This window comes from Zonotrichia leucophrys, chromosome 20 (assembly GCF_028769735.1).
Source record: "Zonotrichia leucophrys gambelii isolate GWCS_2022_RI chromosome 20, RI_Zleu_2.0, whole genome shotgun sequence".
Taxonomy (NCBI): domain Eukaryota; kingdom Metazoa; phylum Chordata; class Aves; order Passeriformes; family Passerellidae; genus Zonotrichia; species Zonotrichia leucophrys.
In genome coordinates this window covers 9,364,009-9,380,853 of record NC_088189.1, presented here as the reverse complement: position 1 = coordinate 9,380,853, position 16,845 = coordinate 9,364,009, and the positions used below count along the sequence as shown (strand labels likewise).

Genomic DNA, 16,845 nt, shown 5'->3' with positions numbered 1-16,845 from the left:
AATGGGGCCAGCCTGAGCAGAGTGCCAGCTGGGTCCCAGTCCCAGCTCCTGCAGGGACCTGGCTGGGGCTCAGCCTGGGGACAGTCACACAAAGCAAGGATTCTGGCATTTCTTAGCTGAACCTAAATGTCTTTTTTTTCTTTTTCTCCATCCTCAAAAAATGCCCAGAGCGTAACAGTCCTCGTTTGTACAAAGAGGACAGACAAAATTGTCTAGAAATGGAAGCAAAACCTGATTCACCCAAATTAATGGGCAAATTTTAGAACATGAAAAATGTTGAGGTTTTTCTTCTTTTTTGCCTGCAAGGTCCTTTTTTCTTTTTTTTTTTTTTTTTTTTTTTTTTTTTTTTTTTTTTTTGCAGGACAGTGTTCCCTTACAAAGCATTCTTCTGAAAGTACTTCTCCCGTGAAGCTCCCCTCCAACAGCTACTGTTACAAATCTGTGATAAAAGATGCATTCAGCAGGGTTTGGCACACAAATAGCACCCAAATGGGCACTGCCAAAGCCTTGCAATTTTATCACGAGCTCCAAAATACTTGGAGAGAGAAAAGATGCCCTTGCAGAGAGCATCAGCATAAGAGAAACTCCATCTTCTGGGGTCATGAGGACCTCAGATTGATCAGGATGGGGGAAAATACACAATTCTGGAGAAAATCTCTCAAATAGGAGGGCAAAGTGATCCAGATTTTCAAGAACTGATGGTCAAGCAGAAGGAACTTTTGATGAATTATCTCTTGATTTAATCCATCCTCAGGATTTTGCAGTGTCCCACTGGTGACTGCTTTTTGGGGGGCGACTTCTCAGACCCCTCCAAGAGTTTCTGGAGCAACAGAAAACTGTCCAAAGTTATCCCTTAGCATCAGATCAGCCATCTCACAAACCTCCAGCTTAGGCTTGCAAGAGAAATATAAATAAAGCCTCAGCAAGGTCCATCAAAACCTGGGGGACACACAGAGCTCCTGATGGGGGACAAGCCTTGGTGGCACAGAGCAGTGGCTGTGCTGCTGCTGTGGAAATGTGCTGAGCCCAAACACGAGTGTGTAACACCTCCAGGGCACCTGTGCAGGACAGATAGACAGACACCCAACACAAGCACAGCTCCTCTGTCCTGCTGCTCCTCCCTTTGTGTCAGAAAACAACGCGCGGCCAAACTGGACCCGGCATCCACGGCAAGGGGGAAAAGAAACATCTCAGCAATTAATAGACTTCAGCTGGAATCTCCCAGGAGACAGTATGAAAATGAAGGGGGGAAGAAACAAATAAACAGAGGAGAAATGAACCAACCTAGCACTGTCTGCCATGCCAACTTCTAAAGCCAAAAGTCAAGCCCAGGACCCCATGGCACTGTTCCCAGTCTGGGATACTGGGAAACAACCAGGCTAATGCATCTCCCTGCCACTCTCTGCCCAAGAATTCCCATTTTCCAGCTCTTCTCCACAACCACAAAGCTCTGGAGGTTTTGTTTCCCTTTAAGAAGGCGAGGTTTTCACTGAAGTCTCTGGTTCTGAGTGCTGGGCTGCAATCCAAGGGCCCCAAGAGGCAGACATCAGGAGGCAGCAATGGGCTGCAGGCACTGGCCACCGGCCGAGCCCTTTCCAACCAGCTCAGCTGGGCTCTGGATTCAGGAATCCACACTGCTGCATGCAGGAAGCAGTTCCCAAAATGCAGAGTTTAACCCCAAAAGTGCATCCTGAAGCAGTGAGCACAACTCTCTAACACACCATAAATACATCACTCTGTACCACACTCACCAAGTCCTGCTCTGAATCTGGTTCACACATAAGACACAGAAAATAGAAATATTCTCCCTAATTTCAGTGCAATATTCCCAAGCTGATCCAGAGAACCTACAAAGTCACTAAGCTATAATTAGAGGTTTATTACAAAAGGTGTTTGGGATGCCTGTCAGCACTGAAGGACACTGTATTTAAGGTACCCTTAACATACACAGTGGCAGTGGGCCATTTTTTGAGCTTTCTTTAAACAAAAAAGCCAAGTCGTTTACTCACCTCAAATGACTTTTCTGAGTCTCTGCTTTGATTTTTTTCAAATCTCTAACTCAATTAATTGCATTTTTAAAAAGCAAAAGCCATCAGTGAGATGGTACAAAACATACATTTTTATCGATAACTCATAACATGATTGCCAGCTAAATCTTGCTTTTCACAAAAACCCAAACAAACTGGGTGCAGAATGTGCATAGTCACTCACTGGTTATTGTAGGGTTGTTGGCATTAGGTTTAAAAAAAAAAAAATCAAGTGTGGAGGGGAAATGAAACAATGTGATTCTTCTTTGAGACAGTCTCTAACATTAGGAAAACATGCCAAGAAAATCCCATAGTGCTCCACTTGCAAACCTTCCCGCAGCACACCAAGCTCAAATTGATAAAATAAATTCTGTCTCAAAGCACATAGGATGGCCTGGCTTTTTCAAATTAAATAATATATTACAATAATATCATACACCAGCATATCCTGAGGCTTTGGGAGGGAGAGGACCTGAGTGCCACACACCAGAGATGCTCTGTGGGACCTGCTCTCCCTCCTGGCTGTCACTGCCCTGGCTCTGGGCAGGTGTCATTCCCCACAATGGAAACAGGGAGCACATGGGATCACCAGCTTCATGCCAGAATGAGCATTTTTCATTAATTAAAAGGTGGCTCTATCATCACACACTCCAGGATTTCTCACCATTGCAGGACAGTGTGGACCCACCTCTTGTATGCCTATGGCTGCAGACCATCCCTGCACTTCTAAATGAAAAAATTTAAGCCTACAAGCACCAAGTTCTATCACAACTTCACAAATGTTCTGAAAAATTAGTTTAAACTGGAATGGAAAAGCACCTCTAAAGTGATGCTCTGGTCCAACAGCTGGTAGCAGCATCACCTGTGCTTTGCTGTTGGAAAACAAGCCCTGAGGGTGAGGTGGCCATGGCCACCAGGGGAAAAACATCATTAGGAGATAAAATCATCTCTGCTAATCCTAACTGTGAACTCAGGTGCATAATTAGACCAGCTGCCAGGTACAGCCCTGCAGAGGTGACCTTTCCTTGTGCTGTCTGGATGTGACACCTGCAGGTATCAGGGCTGAGAGAGCATTTCTAAATCCTCCAAACCACCCACCTTTGGGGCAGAACCAGCCAGAAAACAGCAGGAGAGGAAGGCAGGGCAGAGCAGGGCTGCAGATCCCTGTGCCAAGAGGGTGTGCAGCTCCTGGATGCTCTGAAATCACCAAACTCCAATTTCCAACTCTCCCTTCAAAGCACAAGAATAAAATATTTAGGAGCTGGATAGATGCACACTAAACATATTTCTGCTAATGACCATATTTCACTACTACTCCAGTGGACTTGTTTTTGCATCTTGCAGCAAAGCACAACTGCAAGGGAATGTTTTCCTCTACTAGAAGACTATTTACTGTTAGACACCTACATAAAATTATGGATATTTCACTTACAATTCTATTTCTCTTCTCAAAAAAAGCAGGTGAAATTGAGCTACTTGGTTGTAAAATTGGCAATACTTTGTTGCTAATTCAGCTCCAGGAACCTCCCTCAGCTCTTTCTTCTAATCACATGCAGCACAGCTACACTGCACATACCATTTTTCGCTACATTGAGCTTGACGAAAATTTAAGACTTCCTCCCCACCCCGTCTTCTTTTTAATGGGAGATGTGATTATTGAAATTAATTCGAAAAACAGTCAGCATTCACCAATCAGCTCAGCAGTTTGGGTTTTCTTCATCTGCTGGTTACATGCTAATTATTGTACTGGTGAGATTATTTCCCATTCACATTTGGAATTTACAACCCAGTAGGGAATTGATTAAATTAGAGGAAAAAATAGAAAAAAATAGAGAAAGAAATCAATGACATTTTACATTCAACATGGGGATTTTTTTCTCATTTTGTTCCCAGCCTCATGCCTACAATGCCCTGACAGACTCAGCCCCAGCAGAGCAGATGCACAAGGCATTTCCCAGCATTAGGGACTGGAGCAGAAATGAAATCCACAGAGCAGATATTTTGGGAAGGCAATGCAACCCTCCCATGTGCATCAACACCTCTGCTGTTCCCCCATCCTCCACTGCCTCACACCAACCATATCCTTTTCCACTTGGCTGATATTTGCAATTAGGAAGGGAAATCTCCCCACAGGTGGGGAACGAGCCCCCATTTCCAAGGGCAAGGCTCCAGCAATGCTGAAATGCCCACACAGAGGCAGGAATGATGTCCCTGCCCCATGAGCAGCTCTGGGGGACCTTGGTGGCTTCATCCTCACACCAGGAGAGCACAAGGGACAGAGCAACACCCAACAACACCCAGGAGCAGGGACCACATTATCCTGCCCTCAGGTCTTCCTTATGGAAACCCTTTTGTTCAGAGATACTCAGCAGAGAGATCCCTAATTTCACTGCTGCATCTCAAATACTATTTACCATCTCATTTCACCTGGACAGGCACAACAATATTGTCAACAGCAGGGCTTTGAGCACACAAGGGATGCAGTGTTTGCCTGTCAGTGCTGTTTATTTGTGTTACCCCTCAAAGCAAGGGCTGCTTCTCATCCCCACCTTCTCCGTTCCAACCATCCCCTTGAAAACTACAAAAACAAACAAATAATCAAAGCCTATCCCAGGTGCCAGAGAAGATCAAAGTAGGAGCACCAAGGCTTTAAAATTCCTTTAAACACCCCAATCTCCTGCTTGCCACAAACTGCTCAGCACCCACAAGCTGCTCAGAGACCTAAATCCTGTTTTACAAGAAAAGCAATGTCCTGCAACACCAAAGGAAAACACACAGGTGACCCCACAGCAGAAAATAGGAGTGAAAAAACACATCTAAAGAACTGACAAAGAAAGAGAAAGATGCCAGGAAAATCAGGAGAGCATAGAGTAGCAAAAGGAGCTTGGAAAAGGCTTAGGAGCAGGTGGACACACAGTGACTGCTCACAGGAGAGAGGTTTTGCAAAATTAACCCCCAGTACACCAATTTAAACGATACCTCCTCCACAGAACCTTCATTTCTAGTGCCCTAATCAGCAGTACTGTGTTCCCAGGGCCAAATTTCCAACCTGCAGAAATTATGCAGGCACAAGGCAGAGCAACCACAGCTCAGCACAGGCTGGGAGAGCAGGACAGCACCACACCACCAAAGCAGTCAGAACAACAGAGAGAAAACAACTAAAAACAAAGGACCTGCAAACCTGCAGCAGCAGTTCTACATCATCCTCAGTCTGTTTTTCCTGCCTGTAAAGCAACATGGAGATGCCAGACACTGGAGCAGGGAGTGCTGGCTGCCATTTAAAACATCTGCTGCACTTCCCAGTGCATGCAGGGCTGGGGGAGCAAAGCCCAACAGGTGGATTATGATCTAAATGAAATATTCACATCATTTGCTTGCTCACAGCCCAGCCCACAGCCTGCCTCCCCTGTGCCAGCACAGCTGAGGGGGTCTGTGCTTGGATTTTTGGGTTTAAGTCAGCTCTGCCTCTATAAAACAGAGACACTCCCTTCTCTTAAATGTTTTCTGACATGGAAATGATTCCTAGCAAAGAAAGAAAGAGCAGGATGCATTTCAGATGGGGAGCCTGCTTTTACATCCTGTTTAACAAATCAAAGCACAGCACACAGCAGGCTTGCACAACCTCCAGCACGGGTCAGGCTGATCTGTCTCCAAGGGCCACCCCACAGCCAGGAAACAATGCAAGAGCCAATTAGCCTTTAATGCAAAGTGTAAACACCTGTCTTAGCAGGGCTGTGAAAAATGGCACCACATTCACCCCTTCAAGGGCTCCAAAGGCACCTGCTCAAGGTGCTGCTTGAGAGGTGACCACCTCTGCAAGGCTGCAGGAGACAGCCCAGTGCTTTCCATCACTGGAAGCTGGAATGATCCTGGTGCTTCCCATGCCCCAAGGCAGCAGCTGGAGGCACCAGGAGGGTCTCCAGCCACTGCAGCCTGCCCTGAGTACAAGCACCAGGAGCCAGGAGTCCTTTGCATCCTTCACAAAGAGACCCAAGACTTCACTGAATATTCTACACACCAAAAAGCATCCAAGACAAGCCCATCTCAAACATCCTACACAAAGTATATATACTCCAAGTCCTCCAGTGCACTCCAACAGAAACCCTTGCTACCCTACACTGAGGACACCTGGATATGAAGAGCTCTAAGATCAAGTATCCAAAACTTCAAGCCTAATTTTGGTCCTCTTAACGAAACTCTTTATTTTTACCATTTTAAGAGCAGGCAAGAAGTTTCAATCCCTCTTTAAAGACAGATACCAACTGATCCCTGATTATTGAGGGAAGACAGGAGCTCCAGCAGACAGCAGGGCACAAGCTTTTGGCAGTAACTGCACTCTCCATCTGTGGGATGACCCAGGCATTGGACTTACTTTCCAAAAACACACCACCAAAACCATGGCTGAGGCTTTAGGACAGGAAAGCAAGACACCAGCATGGCCATTATGTTGAGCTTTGCTGTATTCTGGGAGTTTTGTTTTGAAATTCATTGCAGCAGCTGGCCTGCCACTGACCTGAAACTCTTTTGGAAAACAAAAATATCCTCACAGCAGAGAAGCATCTGGATGTAAAGAAAAAAGTGTCACAGCTTCCAATTTACATCACAAGCCCACAGAAGATGCACAGACTTCCAGATGGAGAGAGGGACAGCACTGATTACATACAATTATTAATGTGTGTCCCTACACCACTGGAAAAAAAGAACTGAATGTGCTTAGGAAGAAACAAAGCAGTGAAAAATAAAATGACTACCCATTCAAGTATTTGTGCAACACTGGCAAGACACCTTAGGGAAATAAATATTTGCTTGACCTATTTCCAAAAGAGAAGTTTTTTATAAGTCCCATGAAAACCTCTTTATTTACTGAGCCATGAGAGCAGAGCATTTGCAAGCATCCTGCACACCAAGCCATGTTCCAGGAGCAACTGACTCCCTTCTTACCCTTCCCAGAGGAGCAAACTGATGCCTTTAGACCAGTGGGACAAAATCAGCCTGAAAACAACACCAAGGCACTTCTTCAGGAGAAGAAGAGTTAAACAACACTGACACAAATAGCACAGAGCCCCTCTGGAAGCTTCTTTCTGATCCATCTGCCTGCTGCTCAGTGAATTTTTGAGTGCCCACACTTTAAACCTGCCCCATCCAGGCTCTTCATTGAGGAGCCAGGTGCCAGAGCTCATTCCCCATCCTATTCCTGACATGGCTCTCAAGCATCTCTGTATTAAAATAATAATAATTTCAAAAAAATTTTTAAACCCCAAAAGCTGTTCCCCTTCCCCCCCAAGCAGCCCAGCAGCAAAGCAGGCAGGAAAGCCCCATCACCCAGACTGAATTTTCTGAGCATTACTGGGCAGGAGTGTGGGTGGAGCTAAAATGGAAACTTTTGCAACCTCAACACCATGTTATTTTATTTCATTTTTTTTCCCCAAGCAAATGCTAAAACACATGAGGGACCTGGCTGGAAGAGCAAGGGCAGCACTTGCCTGCAGTAGGAGGGACCTTACAGATGCCATGACTGCAACTGGACACACAGTTTAGAAGGCTCATTGTCCAATTTTTCTATTTCTAATAATAATAAAAAAAAGCAGGAATAAGGAGTGAAGAGCGCACAGATAAAAGGGAGTCCACTTAAATGTCCCCTTATTGTGCCTGTAGAAGAAGGAGAGGGCACCCTCACAGTGCCCCTCTGAATGGGGAGAGGAAAGAGAAACCACAAAGCCTTTGAAGGACATGAGAGCATCCTCCACGTGGAGATGAGGCACGGCTGCCATGGCTGTGACTGCTCTGGTGACAACCCAGCCCCTGCCTGGGCTCTGCTCTTGTGCCATGTGTCATCACCAGCTCCTGAGCCCCACCACAGTCCACCCCAAGCAGGCCTTCCCAGGCACTTCAGCAAGCTCACCCCATTTACATTTTAAGCATTGTTATTTAGAACATTTCTCAAGAGAAAAAAAAAGAAAGAGAAAAAGCAAACAAACAAAGGAGGGGAGAAGCACAAGACTTCTTCCTGTATAATTAGAAGCATCACCCCACTCCTACTCAACAAAGCAGAAGAGCCATCACAGCTGCAAGATGGAGAGTGGCTGCTGACCTTCACCACAAAGACCATCAGGCACCAGCAGGTGCAAGCAGGATCTTCTCCAAAACAGCTCCATAGCTGGACTAGACCCATTCCACCTGGAGCAGGTGTTTTAGTTAATGACATAATCCTCCTATCTCTTATGGAGTTCATGCAAAGAGATAACTCAGCATGATCCTGTGTCTGCATGGGGCAAATCACCCTTAGGATGAGCAGCGTGGGGGAACCTGGACCTGGCTCTGGGCTCCTGCAATCCCAACAAAATCCCTCCATTCCAGGGTGATCCCAGCCCCCTGCAAGAATGAGGGCAACGATAATTTACATTAGCTGTGAGCAAACCAAGGACCTCTCCATGGGGTAACCTCCCTCATGCTTTTTTACATGCAAATCAGGTGGAAAACCAGAAAGGAATAATAATATCAGGCAAGGGAAGCAAGGGACCCATTGCAGCAAAGTGGGCAGCAACAAGCCAGCCCTAGGGGGGTTAACTTGCACAAGCTGGGGGGGCCGAGCAGGATGGGAGGAGATGTCTGCTCCCATCTTCTGCCTTTTGTTTGCACGGGTTTCTACAGACTCCCAGTTGTTTGTCTCCATTCCCAGCAGTTTTCAAGGGGTGCTGATGCCCTCTCTGCCATCAGCTCAATCCCTGGAGGGGATGAATGTGAGCAGGTCTTGCAGGGCTCACCACAGCCCAGATCCTGTCCCACATTCAGAAATAGCAAGAGATGCACCTGTGTGACAGCCTGGCACAAAGCAGTGAGATCCTGGTGCCCAGAAACCTGGAGGAGGTGCCGTGGGAGCAAGGCACAGCTGTGCCCTGCAGACAAGGCTGCATCCATCACCTGTCCCACCACACAGACAGGGAAAGGCTGGACAAGGGATGCACACAGGCCCGTGTCCCAGGGCTGGACTGCAAACCCAAGGTGCAGATCATTCCAGGAGCTACAAGAGGAGCTGTTTTTACATAGTAGCACCATAGTAACCAAAGCAGAGGGAAAAGCTCGCATACACTAGGGGAAAGCCTTTTTGGAGAGGAGGAGCAGGAGGGAGTCTAAATAGAAGGAAAACCCTGCAGAGTGAGGAGACACACTTATATAAAGGAGAACTGGAGGCACACTGCTGTTGAAATCTCCCCACACTGACAACGCAGATGGCTCTCAGTACCAGCCTGGCTCACCTGCTCCAGGCTGTCAGCACCACCTGCATCCATCCCTGTGCCTCCCCAGTGAAAGCCAGCAGTCCCCATGGGGCTGGTTTCACTTGGCTTTACAACAAGGAATTTATTGATAGGGATGTGCTCCCACAAGTGACTTCAGGGCTTCAAGTTACTACAGCTTTTCTACAGTAGCATGAATTGCGGAGGCTGAGCCCTGTCAGAAAAACCTATGCTAAACTCCAACCCATCTCTAATATAATTAACACCAGCTACAGATTAGGCTGTATCTGAAGCAAATCAGATGCAACAGCCTCCTCTTTCCCACCCCCAAAGGTGGGTCAGGACTGCAGAACTGTGTGGGCATCAGTGTACTGCGAGTTACTGGGATGCACTAAGAGGAAACAATAAACAGACTGGAACAGTCTGCTCTGTCTTTCAGCTACATTGTAAAATACATCAAGGTCACAGACCCAACCTAGTTAATACAAGTTATCATTAAATTGCTGTTTTCTTTTACGGTAAATAAAATGCATCTGAGCATCTGAGTGGTTTTCCCTTCATCTTCATCTCTTAAACAGAGATTAGTTTAGAATAAGCTGTTCCAGATAATGAAGTAAACTTCTGGCTTCCTACCCATGGAGAAGTGCTGCTCAGGACACTATGATCCTTGCTTGGGGACTGCAGCCAGAGTAGGTGGTAGGGAGAAGAGCAGGGAAACCCTCCTTGTTCAACTGGAGCCACCCTACAGCAGTAGGCAGAGTTCATGCTTTTAGTGGGCAGAAATTGGAAAAATCAGATCAAGAAAGGCTTGTAAATGAGGTTTTCAAGGTATGTCACATGGCCTTACAAGACACATCACCTACCACTTCCCCAAAAGTTTCCCATCAGGTAATCAGAGTAGCAGGGAGCTCCTTTGAAAAACAGCATTGTCTGAGATTTGGGGGTGCAGACAAAGCGTGCCCTGAGCTGCAGGAGGGGGCCAATTCTCACACAGGCCAGCGTGCCAAGCCAGTGTGACACCCAAGTGGCACAAGCCCAGTCTCCACCTTGGACCCAGCTCCCATCCACAGGGACATCCCTGCTCTCCAGACCCAGCTCGCACGGCACAGAGGCCTCGTTCTGCTGGCACCTGGCCACACGCCCGGCTGCCACCGCAGGAGCCCTGGCTGGGAGCTGGGCAGGACTTTACCCCGGGAGTGTGAGGTTAAACCACTGCCCCCAGCCAGGCAAGGAAAGCACCGAACGGGAAATCTGGGGTTCAGTCCCGGCTCGCCGCAGATTTCCTGTGCGGCCTCGGGCTCCTCACTTAGCGGCCGCTCAGCTTTCCCACCTGTGAGAACAGGGAGATGTCCCTGCTCACATCCCGGCTTGTCCCAAGCACCGGCACTTTAAACTCGGCACTGCCGCAGCACCAGGAACTCCAAAAATCCCCACGGTGCCCAACCCTCCCAGCCCCAGCTGCGACACGAGTGGGTTCTGCTGCCCCGCTGCCCATAGAGCGAGCAGCCAGGGAGGGACAGAAAAAAAGCACTTTTCTTCCTCTAAAAACCCAGACTAAAAGAAAAACAACGCAGACCACGCTGAGGAGAGGGACTCCGAGCCGCCCCACGCAGCCGAGCGGGTCCCGGGCGGCCCCACGCAGTCGGTGCTCACGCAAAGCTCCCAGAGCGGCGGGACCCGATTTTTAACTGGGTTTATTTCAATTTGAATTGCTGGCGAGCCCCCGGCAGCGCGGCCCCAGCGCTCCCCGGCCAGCGGCAGGGCAGGGCTGGGCTGGGCGCACCGGGGCGGCGGCGGGCGGGGGGGTCCACGCGTGTTCCGACCCTCGGGTGGGCGCCCCGCACGGGGCCGGGGGGCGTGCGACCGCCTCTGCCCCGCTGCCCCGCACCTGCCGGGGCTCTGCGCTACCGGGGGCAGCGGGTGCGGGCGGCAGCGAAGCGTGGGGCGTGGGACCCTCCCCGCCGCGCCGGGCGCTGGGCACTCACTCACCCGCGGCAGGTCCGTGGCGGCTCGGCGGGGCTCGGTGCGGGGCGGTCCGGTCCGGCGGAGGCCCCGGCCCCGAGCGCGGGGCGGGCGGCGCAGCGGGGCGGGCGGGCGCCGCCGAGCGCAGGCATCGGCGGGGGGAGCGCGGGGCGGGCGGGCGCGACACACACCGGCATCAGCCGGGCTCCATCGCCGGGCGGGGGGCGCTGACGTCACCGCAGCCCGCCGGAGCGCGCCTGCGCGCGGGGACTCCCGGCTGGGTCGGGGCTGTCCCGGGACCGTCCCGGGACCGGCACCGCGATCTGGGATTTGGACCGGGATAGGTCACTGGGACAGGGCACCAGGACTGGGATAGGGACGGGGCATCGGGACTGGGATCGGGATAGGCTACCGGGACTGGGATCTGGACCGGGATTGGTCACTGGGTCTGGGATCGGGACAGAGCACCGGGACCGGGATCGGTACAGGGCACCGAGACCGGGATCGGGACAGGGAACCAGGACTGGGATCTGGACCGGGATCGGGATTGGTCACCGGGACTGGGATCAGGACAGGGCACCGAGACTGGGATCTGGACCGGGCACCGGGGCGTGCGGCGAGCGTCTGCACCGGGGCTTTGCCCCCGAGTGCTCGCAGCAACCCTCCCGAGCGCCCGTGGGGTGCGCGGAGCGGGGGCAGCCCCGAACACGGGGAGGGGACGGTGATGGGGAGCGTGCGGCCACGGCCGGGGCCGGGCACGGCGCGGCGCACACCGGCCCCCGCTGTCCCCGGCGCTCTGCCGCTCCCCGCACGGAGCTGAACCGGCCCGGCGGCGCGGGGCTCCGCTGGAACCGGAGGAGGGCCACGAGTCCGATCTCCATCAGCGCTGTCAGGAACCGCGGGCGGCTCGGGGCGGACAGCCCTGCACAGTGTCCGAGGCGGCGGACCCGGTGTGTGGTTGGAAGCCCCCAGCCCCTTCCCTTTCCCATTCCCCCGGGCAGCTGGGGCCGTCCCACCCGGAGATGGATGGAGGTGCCGAGGGGGGCTCAGGGGTCCAGCCACGGGGTGAGCCGGACCCTACAGCTGCTGTCTGGCCCCCTGGCACTCCCCAAAATGGAGAGGTGCTTGGGGTGCCCAAATCGCTGCACCCCAAGGCTTTGGCAGCGTCACTCCCAGCCTGCTGTGAGCAGGTCAGGAATCGAACCGAGCACCAACTATTTCCTTTAAATAAAGTGTGTCTTGGAAAGATCTTGTCTTGAAATCAGACACCAGCTTTGGACAAAAGATAAAAGATTTTCCAGTTGCCTAAATGTGCACATTATCTCACTTTTCCTGGATTTGGAGCTGATGGTCAGACCCTGCTCACAGTTACATTTATGTAAATATATCACTTATCTAAAGCTATTTGCTTTAGACTGTGTGTCCTTCCTGGATTGTCAGGAGTTGGGACACAAAAGCTGAGGGCTCTCAGTTCAGAGACTTCATTTTTCAGGACCATGTTTTGCCCAGGGCTCTCAGCTCTCCCAGTTTGAGGGTATTGCTGGATTTCTCTGCAAGCCCTGGCTCTTGGAGCCCCACAACTGCGTGGGAATTGCAGCTTTCTGGGGTTTTTTTATTAAGTAAGCTTGAACCCTTTGTGTTTGCAGAAGAAATGTGAACTTCCAACAGGTCAGAAACTAGGAGCCAAATCAGCAGAGCATGTTTTTAAACCAGAACGGATGGTTTCAACCAGTCCTGCTGCTATAATTCAGCTTTTTCAATGCTTGTGATTGGGGACTGAGGATGGCATTTCCTCCTCTTCAGGCAAAATGGCTTTCCCACCCACTCCATCGCATGCCAGGCCAGTCTGACTTGATCTTTCTGGGAATGGGAATAAAAAACAAAACCAACAACGCTGTTTTCCTGTTGTGTTCCTGACTCCAGGGCTGGTATCCAGAACAGCTGGACTGTCAGGAGTTGTCCCTATGCCTGAGGGAGTAGGACACCTGAGCCTCGCTCCCAGTGGCTTTCACAGAATGGGAATTTGACCCCATCCAGCTGTGCTGACTTAGTGTTTCTGCCTCTCCTCTCATCCTGTTTTGCTGAATCACTCCTTTCACAAGCCTCTGGAGCTCTTTGTTGATCCAGGAAAGGAAATGGGAGCCCCAGCCCAGTCAGCTGAGGGTCAGGAAGCTCTGCCAACCTTCCTGAAGCTCCCCCTCCTCTTGAAATGCTGATTCTCCCTGCTGGGAGAAGGGGCCATGATAATGAGAAAGCCCTTTCACATCCCAGTGTCTGGCAGGGATTCCCTGGAGGGTCACAGCAGAGGAATGTCAGTCAGGGATGAAAACCCTGCCAGCAGCAGGCAGCTGCTCCTGGGAGCTGCCTGCCACAAGGACCTTGGGCTTGATGGGTTGATTGACTGCTGTCACCCAGCCCCACGGCTCTGGCCATCCCTCACCAGACCCTGCAGCATCCTGCTCAGTGCACAGCATTCAGGAAAAGGCATCTTTACAGCTGTGCTTCAGCCTGCCTGGATTTTGCCAGCATCTCAGGAAAGCCCCGAGCCATCACTGAGAAAAGCCATGGCACAGCTGGGGATCTGCTGCAGGGGCATCGGGGCACAAGCAAAGGTTGGTGTGTCAGGAACCAGGAGTACAGGTTGGTGGGGAAAACCAGCTGGGCAAGGAGCCTTGGAGTTAAGTGATGGGGTCTGCACTTCTGCAGGGTGCCCAAGTGCCAGGAGCTCATCCCTGTGTCCAGAGGGTGGGGGCTTGGAGCCACAGCAAGGCTGAGCTGCCTGCTTGCTCCTGCTGGCATTTTGTTCCTTCTCCAGATGCACTCAGCTGGCTGAGGAAGAAATGGTGTCCTGTGCTTGGATGTCCTTTGTTGAGTGTCCTCTGCAGCATTTTTTTACCAGTTAGCAGGATATGCAGTACTCCCAGTTAGCAGTCATCTGCATCAAAATCTGCATTGCAATCTGTCCTTGCTTTTGTGTTCCAGCCTGGGGTTTTTGTTACACCCTCAGGGCTTGCAGGATGTAATCCCCTGCCCTGGGTGAGACCCACTCCAGTGGCATCAGTCTAAGGACAACACCTGAAATGTCACACCCAAGGTGTGTTGATGGAGGTTCCAGCAGCTTCCTCCCCCACTGGGCAGCTGTGCCCAGTGACCTGGCCATGGGCTGTGGGGTTTGGTGGCAGCTGCCTGCCCTGCAGTGCCAGCCCACCCTCCTCAGGGACTGCAGCCATGCTGGGCCATCCACAATAGCTGCTTTCAGTCCAATTGCACTGAGGGGCAGAGCTCTCAGAAGACTAGGCAGCTGGAAAATAAGCTTCATTCCTCAGCAGATTTGCCACAGCCTTCAGGAAAGTTCCCATATTGGGACTGGATCTTGTGCCCAGGCCATGCTTGGCACTGGACAGGCACAGGGGGGATGTCTGTGCCTCCAGTTGCCATCAGCATGGCTGAGGAAAGTAAGGCACTGGGTGCTAAGAGGGCTTGCCTGGGAATGAGCTGTGGCATTTCTGCAGATCAACCCATCATCAGTGACCAACAAGCTTTGTATCCTTCTTCTCAGGGTCTAAAGATGTCCTAAGCAACCACCCTTGATGTTTGGTGCTTCCCTGCCCTCACAGCACAATGTCAGCTCCATGAGTGCTGTGTTGGAGAGGTTCTGTCCCTAAAGTGCCACCACTTAGTCCCCAACGCTCCAAATCCCAGCAGAAAGGCTGCTGGGGAATCACCAGCACAGAAGTTAGGAAAATACAGGACGAAGCCCACACTAGCCACATCCCTGCTCTGCAGTTATAGTATGGTGGGAGTCAATGCACCTTTTGGGGGCCTCAGTTTCTCACCTGAATCCACCCAGCTATTCCCACATCACTTCCCCACTGCTCTCAGGCTCCCTGAGATCTGGAGAGCATCAATTTTCCTAAAGCATCTGCTTTATGTGCTCTCCTTTCCCCATGCCCTCTTTTCCCATCCCCATGGAGACGGTGCAGGGCAGAGCAGCCCCTGGGGTTTGGCCACCCTTGATGTCTCACTAAAGCTTCACCGTGTCCTTGTGAGATGGTGAGTTGGAGAAGGAAGGGTCTCCATGGGCACACGGCAGCTGTGCCCGGGGCTGTTTGTTGGCCGAGCCCCGGGTGCCGGTGCCAGCCCAGAGGCAGCCTGGCCGGCCGGGGCCCTCAGAGGCCCGGCGGGAGGCAGCGTGTGCGGCCCGGGACTGCTCGGGGACGGGGCCGGGGCTGCTCGGGGACGGGCCCTCCCCCGCTCAGGTGAGAGGAAGGAAGCAGCAGGGAGAGGAGGAGCACAGGGTGAGTGCTGCTGCCGGCACAGAGCAAGCCCAGGGTTCAGTTTTGCCCCGAAGTCGAGGAGGTGCTGAGGCTCAGCCCAGGTAATGGAGAAGGCCCTGCTGGTTTGCAGCGTGCGATGGATGGGAGAGCAGCTCTGGGTGTGGATGTGCTGCTGGCAGGATGGCCCAGGAGCAAAGCACACTGGTGTCAACAAAGCACCTGGCTTATTTTGGGTCTGGAGGTTAATATGGGCTGTTGGCAGGGGAGGACTGTCCCTTTCATCTCCACAAGAGCTGCATGGGGGAGGGCTGTGGTCCTGGCAGGTTTAGGGGCTGAGGACTGGAGATGCCCCATTCCTCTAGAGGGTTTAATTATTGAATATGACTTGAAGACCATTTCTCTTGCCCTGTCTGCCTATTAATATCTCTCCAGACTATAACCTACCCTTCACCTCTCTGACGGGCCTGCTCCATCCATGGTGGGGCCGAGGCCTGCAGGGAAAAGCCTCTTTCTCTCCATTCCCTGCCTTCCTCCAGTTGTCCCAGGTAAGACCCACAGGGAATTAAATTCACTGAGCTGAAAACTGTGCCAGAGCCATGCAGACTCCAGCAATGAGATGCTTGGGGATTGGGCAGCTGCCCATTGAGACAAAGGGTGACAGTGGCTCTGCAGAGGGGACATGGTGGCACTTGTTTTGCTGTGTGGCTGCAGTGTTGTGTTGAGCTCTTGCACCCTGCGTTCACCATGAAGGTTGTGTTCAGTGCATCATATCTGGGGATAATTTCCAGGCCCCCACCCCAAATCCTATGGGATTTCTCTGCCCAGGACTTTCCCTATGCACTTTTCAGGTCTGTGTTAGTGTATATCTCAACTGGAGGCTCATAAGTGCTGCCTGGGGAGCATCAGGGTCAGTCTGATCATTCCTCCTCTCCAAAACTGCCCCCATGTACAGAGAGGAGCTGTCTCCCCTTTGTTGCCAGGCCCTGTGGCACGGCAGGGAAAGCAGCTGGAGGGCTGCCTGCCCTGGCAGCAGTGCCTGGGAAAGCTGGGCTCAGCAGGTTGGTGAGAGGCCCCGTGATCCAAGCCCCGCTCACAGCAGAGCTGATGGAGCCACCGAAGCTTCGGGAGCTGGCTAGCACTTCCCTGCTGTCATCCCCCAGAGAGGATCTGGGATTTGGGCTTACTTCTGGCTGCAAGGGAGAGGTGGGGGACAGGGCATGGAGCAGGAACCACATCTGCCTGCTCAGATTCTCTTCCAGGAGGGATGTCTGGGAATGGGACAGGGTTGAGCTTATGCAAAACGGATTGGAGAGGCTGGATACCTGCTGGGGCAGAGGGCTTGTC

General features: G+C 51.8%; 1 protein-coding gene across 2 annotated transcripts in view; it reads right to left on the bottom strand.

Annotated features, from left to right (window-relative positions):
• The window catches only part of ZHX3 (zinc fingers and homeoboxes 3), a 45,801-nt gene extending 34,454 nt beyond the window's left edge, over positions 1-11,347 (bottom strand). For both annotated transcript variants that reach the window (XM_064730196.1, XM_064730200.1), the window contains exon 1: positions 11,252-11,347. The gene's annotated coding sequence lies outside the window, so the exon portion shown is untranslated. The remainder of the gene's footprint in view (positions 1-11,251) is intronic.
• Between the last annotated feature and the right edge of the window lie 5,498 nt (positions 11,348-16,845).